Below are 7,382 nucleotides of genomic sequence, written 5' to 3' on the forward strand. Positions count from 1 at the left end.
TAAATTAATTTATACTTTCAATAAATATTGAAGACAACATATAGTTTACACATCAACAATTAAGCCAAACACCATCTGTTTAGCCCCATAGTTGTGCACACGTTGGTTTTGTTGCTAAACAACAAACCCATCTATGTTAAGAGATATTCAAATGAGCTGGTATCCTGGTAAATGCACTGAAATTAATCATTTCAAACGATTGGTTGCGATCATCATAACCAATTAATTCAGTTTAGAAAGTCAAATGAAATTCCAAAGTCAACATTTCCCCACATCCACATTTGACTTAATGAATTGTCTGACTCTTTTTTTTACCCTGTTCAAAATATATTCTCTGAAATTTAGTCATTAGTTTGTATTATAGAGAGCCAACTGATCCCAGGAAATGCTTTATATTTTCACCTCTCATCTGTCTAGATATGGCCACCTCCAGCAGTCTCCTGTCTGAAGAGCAGTTCTTGTGCTCTATCTGTCTGGATTTGTTCACTGAGCCAGTCACCACTCCATGTGGACACAACTTCTGCAAGGCCTGTATAAGACAGTACTGGGATAGCAATGACCTGTGCCTGTGTCCAATGTGTAAGGAGAAATTCCATAGAAAACCTGCGCTTCGCATCAATACTTTCATATCTGAGATGGCTGCTCAGTTCAGGAAGTCAGTTGAAGTGAAGGCGACCAGCAGCCGGGATCAATGCCCTGTTCAACCCCTTGAAGTCCCCTGTGACATCTGCACTGGGATGAAGCTCAAGGCCCTGAAGTCCTGCCTGGTGTGTCAGACCTCTTACTGTGAGACTCACCTGGAGCCTCATCAGAGAGTCCCAGCATTATAGAGACACAAGCTGATCAAACCTGTGGAGAATCTGGAAGACAGGATGTGTAAGAAGCACGACAGACTCCTGGAGGTGTTCTGCAGAACTGACCAGACATGTCTTTGTGTGTTGTGCTTCAAAACAGACCATATGGCTCATGACATTGTCCCTATAGAGGAAGAGTATGAAGAGAAGAAGGTTCAGCTGGGGAAGACTGAGGCAGAAGTGCAGCAGATGATCCAGGAGAGACTGCAGAAGGTTCAGGAGATCAAACACTCAGTAGATCTCAGCAAGAAAGAGGCACAGAGAGAGATATCAAACAGTGTGCAGGTCTTCACTGATCTGGTGCGATCCATTGAAAAAATCCAGGCTGAACTCAATTGAGATGTTTAAGGAAAACCAGAAAGCAGCAGAGAGGCAGGCTGAAGGGCTCATTAAAGACCTTAAGCAGGAAATCAATGACCTGAAGAAGAGAAGCACTAAGCTGAAGCAGCTCTCACACACTGAGGACCACCTCCTCCTCATCCAGAGCTTCCCATCTCTGTGCACCCTTCCACCCACCAAGGACTAGTCTGAGATCTGTGTTCACTGTGATATTTGTGTAGGGACTGTGATGGGAGCTGTATCTGAGCTTGAGGAGGCACTTATGAGAGAGGTGAGGAAGTTGTGTGATGCTGAGTTAAAGAGGATTCAGCTGTATACAGTGGATGTGACTCTGGACCCTGATACAGCATATCCCAAACTCACCCTTTCTGAGGATTGGAAACAAATGAGACATGAAGGCACACTAAAGAAACTCTCTGACAACCCAGAAAGGTTTGATTCTATTTGTTGTGTCCTGGGAAAGAAGGGGTTATTCTCTGGGAGATTTTACTATGAGGTGACGGTCCAGGGGAAGACTAAGTGGGATTTAGGAGTGGCCAGAGAGTCCATCAACAGGAAGGGAAAGATCATGTTAAAGCCTCAAAATGGATACTGGACTGTGGTCCCCAGGAATGGGAATGAGTACAAGGCCAATGCAGGACACCCTGTTACCCTCTCATTGAGAAAGAAGCCCCAGAAGGTGGGGGTGTTTGTGGATTATGAAGAGGGTCAGGTGTAATTTTATGATGTGGAGGCCAGGTTTCATATCTACTCTTACACTGGTTGCATATTCACTGAAAAACTATATCCATACTTCAGCGCCTGTAATAATGCTGGTGGTAAAAACTCTGCTCCTCTGATCATCTCTTCTGTCAATCTCCAAAATGGTGAGCTGATTGTCATTCTTTAGAGGAGGCCGTGGAATTAAATGTAATTCCATACTTTAAAAAAATATGACCTTTGTCTTGTGATCCCTCCATCATTCTAAATATGAAATAAAAAGTTAATGTACTACCAATCTTTAAGCAGTTAAGAACAGTTTGATTGATCAATTGCTTAATGAAGTGTTTACTGAACAGTGGGCTTTTACATGTAATGCTGTACATTAGTTACTAGATGAAAGAAAGCAACATACCTATTGTTTTACATGTTAGAGTATGATTGGGGTAGGTCAGAGGAACAGAATGACCCTAGTGTTGTGGTATCTCTTCTTCTTGGCCAGAATAGAACCCTGACGATTTTGAGAAATGATTTAGACTGACGGTGAATGTACACTTGATAGCGGTAAATCACTTGTGGGCGTGCTGGCAGTATATGGCATCATCCAGCAGCATGTTCGATTGTGTGTCAAGAATTCGGCATAGCAAGTTTGTATGAAGGTCTGGTTATTAAATGGGTAAATAGTTCAATAGTGATATCCTCGAAAACGCTTTAGTGACAAAAAAACTTTGCTGCCCTGTTTCCAATTGTCCACATGGCTGGGAGAACCTATTCAAGTAAGTAAATACATTTCGAAAATGAAAAATAAAAAGATTTATTATTAGCTAACTAGCTACAGTGCAGACTAACTCAACTGAGCTGCTAAATGATCTAGCCAACTTAACAAACTGTATAGATGGCTAGCTAAGTGAATGAAATATCACCATCTACCTAACTTCATATTAGCTAACGTAAACTCGTACATCGCTTTGGTCCGTACAATTGCCCGTATTTTAGCACCCCATAAATGTAATACTTCCTGATCAACTCTAATGTCAATACCATTGTAAAGCACAATTTCTCCCCTTTCCAACAAAATAAATGACATGACCTAAACGCTGCCCGTTTCTGCATAATTCAAGCAGGCAATGAGCCCCGTCTGATCTTTTTAAAAATGGCAGGTGGGGAAGCGAAACTAATGCGTGATAGTGAGGAGAGATGTCGTGTGGGAAAATTGCTTTTTTTCACTCGATCTGTCCAACTTATCGCCTTTAAAATGTAAATAAAACACTATGAGGAGTTTATATAATGTGTAATTACATACCAATTTGAAGATTTGTGTCGAATTTGAATCGGGTTTTTAGGGCGGTGCTAAAGTGATCTTAGAAGTAAACAGCGGCTTTGAGAATGATGATCGCATGCAATGATGATGCAAAAAAATGACTAGGTATCCCCCCTTACCCCCGCCACTGTCCATTTCTTGTTTCTAAAGGAAGAGAGAAGTGCTACACCTGGTGGTGAGAGATTGTAAGACAGAAATAGTTGCTTTATGCGTGCTGTACGTTACGACATGACACGCCACGATGTAACGGAGGGTCAGTTTTATCAACTTTTCTTCAATACTATAGAGCCATTACCATGTCGATCAACCTTTGAATAGAAACCTACTTCACACCCCCGATTTTGAAGTCAACACAACCGCTACAGTCCCATTAGTTTTCTTTGTAGCCTCGTTTGAATGTTGCGGTTGCACACATTTGTACGGAATGCAGTGAGTTTACGTTAGCTATCTTGATCTATTCATCACAGTAAAAAACAAACTCCAAATGCATTTGTAGGTAGCAAGCTAACAGCCATGGAGGAGGGTGATAGGATAGCAGCCCCAACTGTCAGTGAGAGAGGAGGCTATTTTGGATAGGGCACGTACTTTGTGTAGTTCCTGTCCCTAGAAGTGAGGATGGAGATAATAGTAACATAATATTCAGTGCTATGTAATATGACTATAATGAAGTCTGTTTCTTGTGAGGTTTTCTGTCCTCAGATAAAGAGAGCTATGAAAGCCTGTCTACATATGAAGAGGTCCCAATGAAGAGCAGGGGTTCTCAGTCCTGGTCCTGGGGACTCAAAGAGGTGCACATTTCTGTTTTTGCCCTAGCACTGCACAGCTGATTCAAATGGTCAACTCATCATCAAGCTTCAAGTGGCATTTATGTATTCATTTGTGATGCCATCCTTGATACGATCCTGTTATTGTCACATGCTACACATGCACATGTGTGCCCATGCATCTATCAATCCAATGTTATCACTTTAGTAATCCACATTGACCTGGTGACGTAATAGTCGAATAATCACATTGTCTTCCGTATTCCTACAGATACCTTGTAGCTGACGATTCCTACAAAACTATTGCCTACAGTTAACGTGTAGTTCACTGCAAGGTTGGGTGACAAGGGCCATCTTAGGACAGCCTCCTGGAGGAATTCAGATGTGTGAAGGCTACCTGTGTCCTGCATTACTTCATGAGGATGGACACGAGGACCAGGAGGGAATCTGCAGCTCGCTGCCGTGTGCCAGAGGAGAAGTCTGCTGCTCTACAGGATGTTTCATGGATGGGGTCTAACAACGCAGCAAGAGAGGCAATCCGTATGCGGGAGATCTTCACTTCCTACTTCTTCGAAGAGGGTGCTGTTTGCTGGCAACACCATAGACAACACTATGCACAACCAAAGGCTCTTTTAAGAGCCATTCACATTGCAATAAGATCATTTTTCCTTTTACTTAGCTATGTCAACTGCAGTTATTCAATTTCAAGTTAGTCTCCCTTTGATTTCTACTTCTCAGGTGAGGGTGCTGTTTAGGTAAGGGTGTGATGTCTGCACAAAAACAAAACAGGCTATTTTAAATCGCCCACGTTGAAAAAATGTAGAACAATTAGACACTATAACCCACACCTACACACTCATGTATCAATCTGATTGATGGATTGTGTTGTGCAATAAGGAGGCTCAGGTGTATGTGGCTCCTTCCACCTTCAAATAATAGGCAAGAGGGCCAACCATGGAGAATAGTCAGACACTTCATTATTTCTGGAACTACACTATGTTGTTTGTACTTGTGTGTCCGTTCATGTTTTTCAGCATAAAGTACTCTGCAGCCACTTACTGTGGTGTGGACACCAGGTGAGGCCGCACACACAGATTCCTGTTGAACACTGTGTCTTTAACTACCTTATTTTCTCAAGTCTCTCTCCTCTCTAACCGTATGCTGCCTTCCCTGCTCCTGTGTTCTTACCTCTTTCCCTTTCTGTCTTTTACACCTCTCTCGCCGCCTCCTCTTTCTTCCTCTGTTTTTATCATGCACAACGGATGTGCATTGAAGTATAGATTGAACTTGTATTTATAACACTTGGATCATGAACTTCTTTCAATAAAGTGTTTCACATTCTCTACTGGTTGAAATGAAGTCTCTCATTTGATGAAATACTACAGCTCTCCTGTTTCAGATCAATGCAGATGAAGGGCATTAGGTATTGAGATGAACTGGTTTTAGATTATTTAAATGATGCATAGGAAGTGTAGTATACTGTTTTTGAAATTATATTTCTGTATATATGAATTACAAATCAGCCTTTAACTAGTTAAATCCTGTTTCTAGTCTATTAGTTACCATGTGTAACCATTGATGAGCACAGGACCAAGATTGGTAAACACTGTTGAAGTGTATAATTGTAATACAAAAATGTAGAAACAGCATCATTCAAAGACTGGAATTTGATACTCCTGGTATTGGATATGACTGAAAAACAATCTCAAAGACATTCATACCTGAACTGCACCTTTATTTTCCAAAATAGAGTACATGATCAGTGAATATCTTAAATGTACAGGCTACAATGTGGGGATCTCATGCGTGGTAATAACTACATGTATATACGACTTGGCAAAAAGTTATATTATATTCTACTCAATCTATAGGCTTCATTTATGTCATTTTTGAAGTTGATACAACTGGCTATCATAGCTAGGTTCTGAACTTACAGTGCCTTGCGAAAGTATTTGGCCCCCTTGAACTTTGCGACCTTTTGCCACATTTCAGGCTTCAAACATAAAGATATAAAACTGTATTTTTTGTGAAGAATCAACAACAAGTGGGACACAATCATGAAGTGGAACGACATTTATTGGAAATTTCAAACTTTTTTAACAAATCAAAAACTGAAAAATTGGGCGTGCAAAATTATTCAGCCCCTTTACTTTCAGTGCAGCAAACTCTCTCCAGAAGTTCAGTGAGGATCTCTGAATGAGAGTAATCGGGATATATTGTATAAAAATAATTATTTATTTTTAGAATATTGGTTCCGAAATAATATCCTATTGGTGAGCCAACTGGTAAATGCAGAGGTCTTTTACTCAGTTATAAAGAATTCTTATCACTTTACAAGGTCCCTGTAACACCTAAAGATTCTGCAATTGTTTTAGATGCCATTCCCTCAGGTGTTGCTCTGTTATTCAGAAACGTGTCAAAACCCGACCCCCAGAGCCTACCTTCTATTGACCCTGTTGACTCATCAGTAGGAAAGATTTGTTCATCTTTTGCTCCATTCAACAACAGAGCGATACGAACCTTGTTTCAGCAGAATGTTGTATCTATACCTTATGTCATGCCTTATTGGAACGGTTTTATTGATAATATCTGTTGGAAAAAAGTTTAGATGTTGCAACACACATACCTACTTGTTAACAAAATTAAGGAAGTTTCATTTAAAATTATTCATAAATATTATCCTGCCAACCACTATATGAAGAAGTTTAAGGAAAACATCAACTCAAATTGCTCCTTTTGTAATGACCACCCAGAAACAGTGTTGCATCTTTTTCGGCATTGTATTCATGTAAGAAAACTGTGGCAAGACATCAGTAGATTTATAATTGAACACATTTCTGAAGATTGTACACTATTGTGGAGAAATGTACTGCTTGGATTCTTTACATACGATAGAAATAAGCTGAAACATTTTTACGTAATTAATTTCATTATTCTTTTGGCCAAATTTCATATATAAAAATGTAAATTTACAAACAAAAAAACACATTTTCTTACCCTACAAAAAGAAATTGAACTGTATTTCAAGACAGTTAAATACTCTACTAACAAAAAAAGCTGTTAGAATTGTAAGTGTATGTATGTCCCTTAAGGTCCTTGTGTAATTGTAATGTGATATTGTACCCCCTAGCTCGATTGTCCATTGTATATAATCTATATATAATTGTGTTCCCTCATGTACTTTATGTATTGAGTTGCTGTTAATAAAAAGATGTAATTTTTTTTACACATATTTTCTGTAAGCCATCTTTGCTGAAGAAAGTCTCTTGGGTCGCCTAGCGTCAAATTTGTCATGGGAACCACTCGATATGATTGGCGTGAGAGAGGATGCCGCTGGTCGCCGCTGGTGATTTGCATAAAGTTGGGAAAAGTTTATATTTTTCACTGCCTCCCATGCCACCCAAA

At 39.9% G+C, this 7,382-nt stretch overlaps 2 pseudogenes; both read left to right on the forward strand.

Annotated features, from left to right (window-relative positions):
- Nucleotides 1–419: 419 nt before the first annotated feature.
- LOC135515798 (E3 ubiquitin-protein ligase TRIM47-like) lies at nt 420–1,380 on the forward strand (annotated as a pseudogene).
- Nucleotides 1,381–1,422: 42 nt separating this feature from the next.
- On the forward strand, nt 1,423–2,082 carry LOC135515412 (zinc finger protein RFP-like; annotated as a pseudogene).
- The last annotated feature ends 5,300 nt before the right edge of the window (nt 2,083–7,382 follow it).

The sequence above is a fragment of the Oncorhynchus masou genome, chromosome 27 (assembly GCF_036934945.1).
Source record: "Oncorhynchus masou masou isolate Uvic2021 chromosome 27, UVic_Omas_1.1, whole genome shotgun sequence".
Lineage (NCBI taxonomy): Eukaryota > Metazoa > Chordata > Actinopteri > Salmoniformes > Salmonidae > Oncorhynchus > Oncorhynchus masou.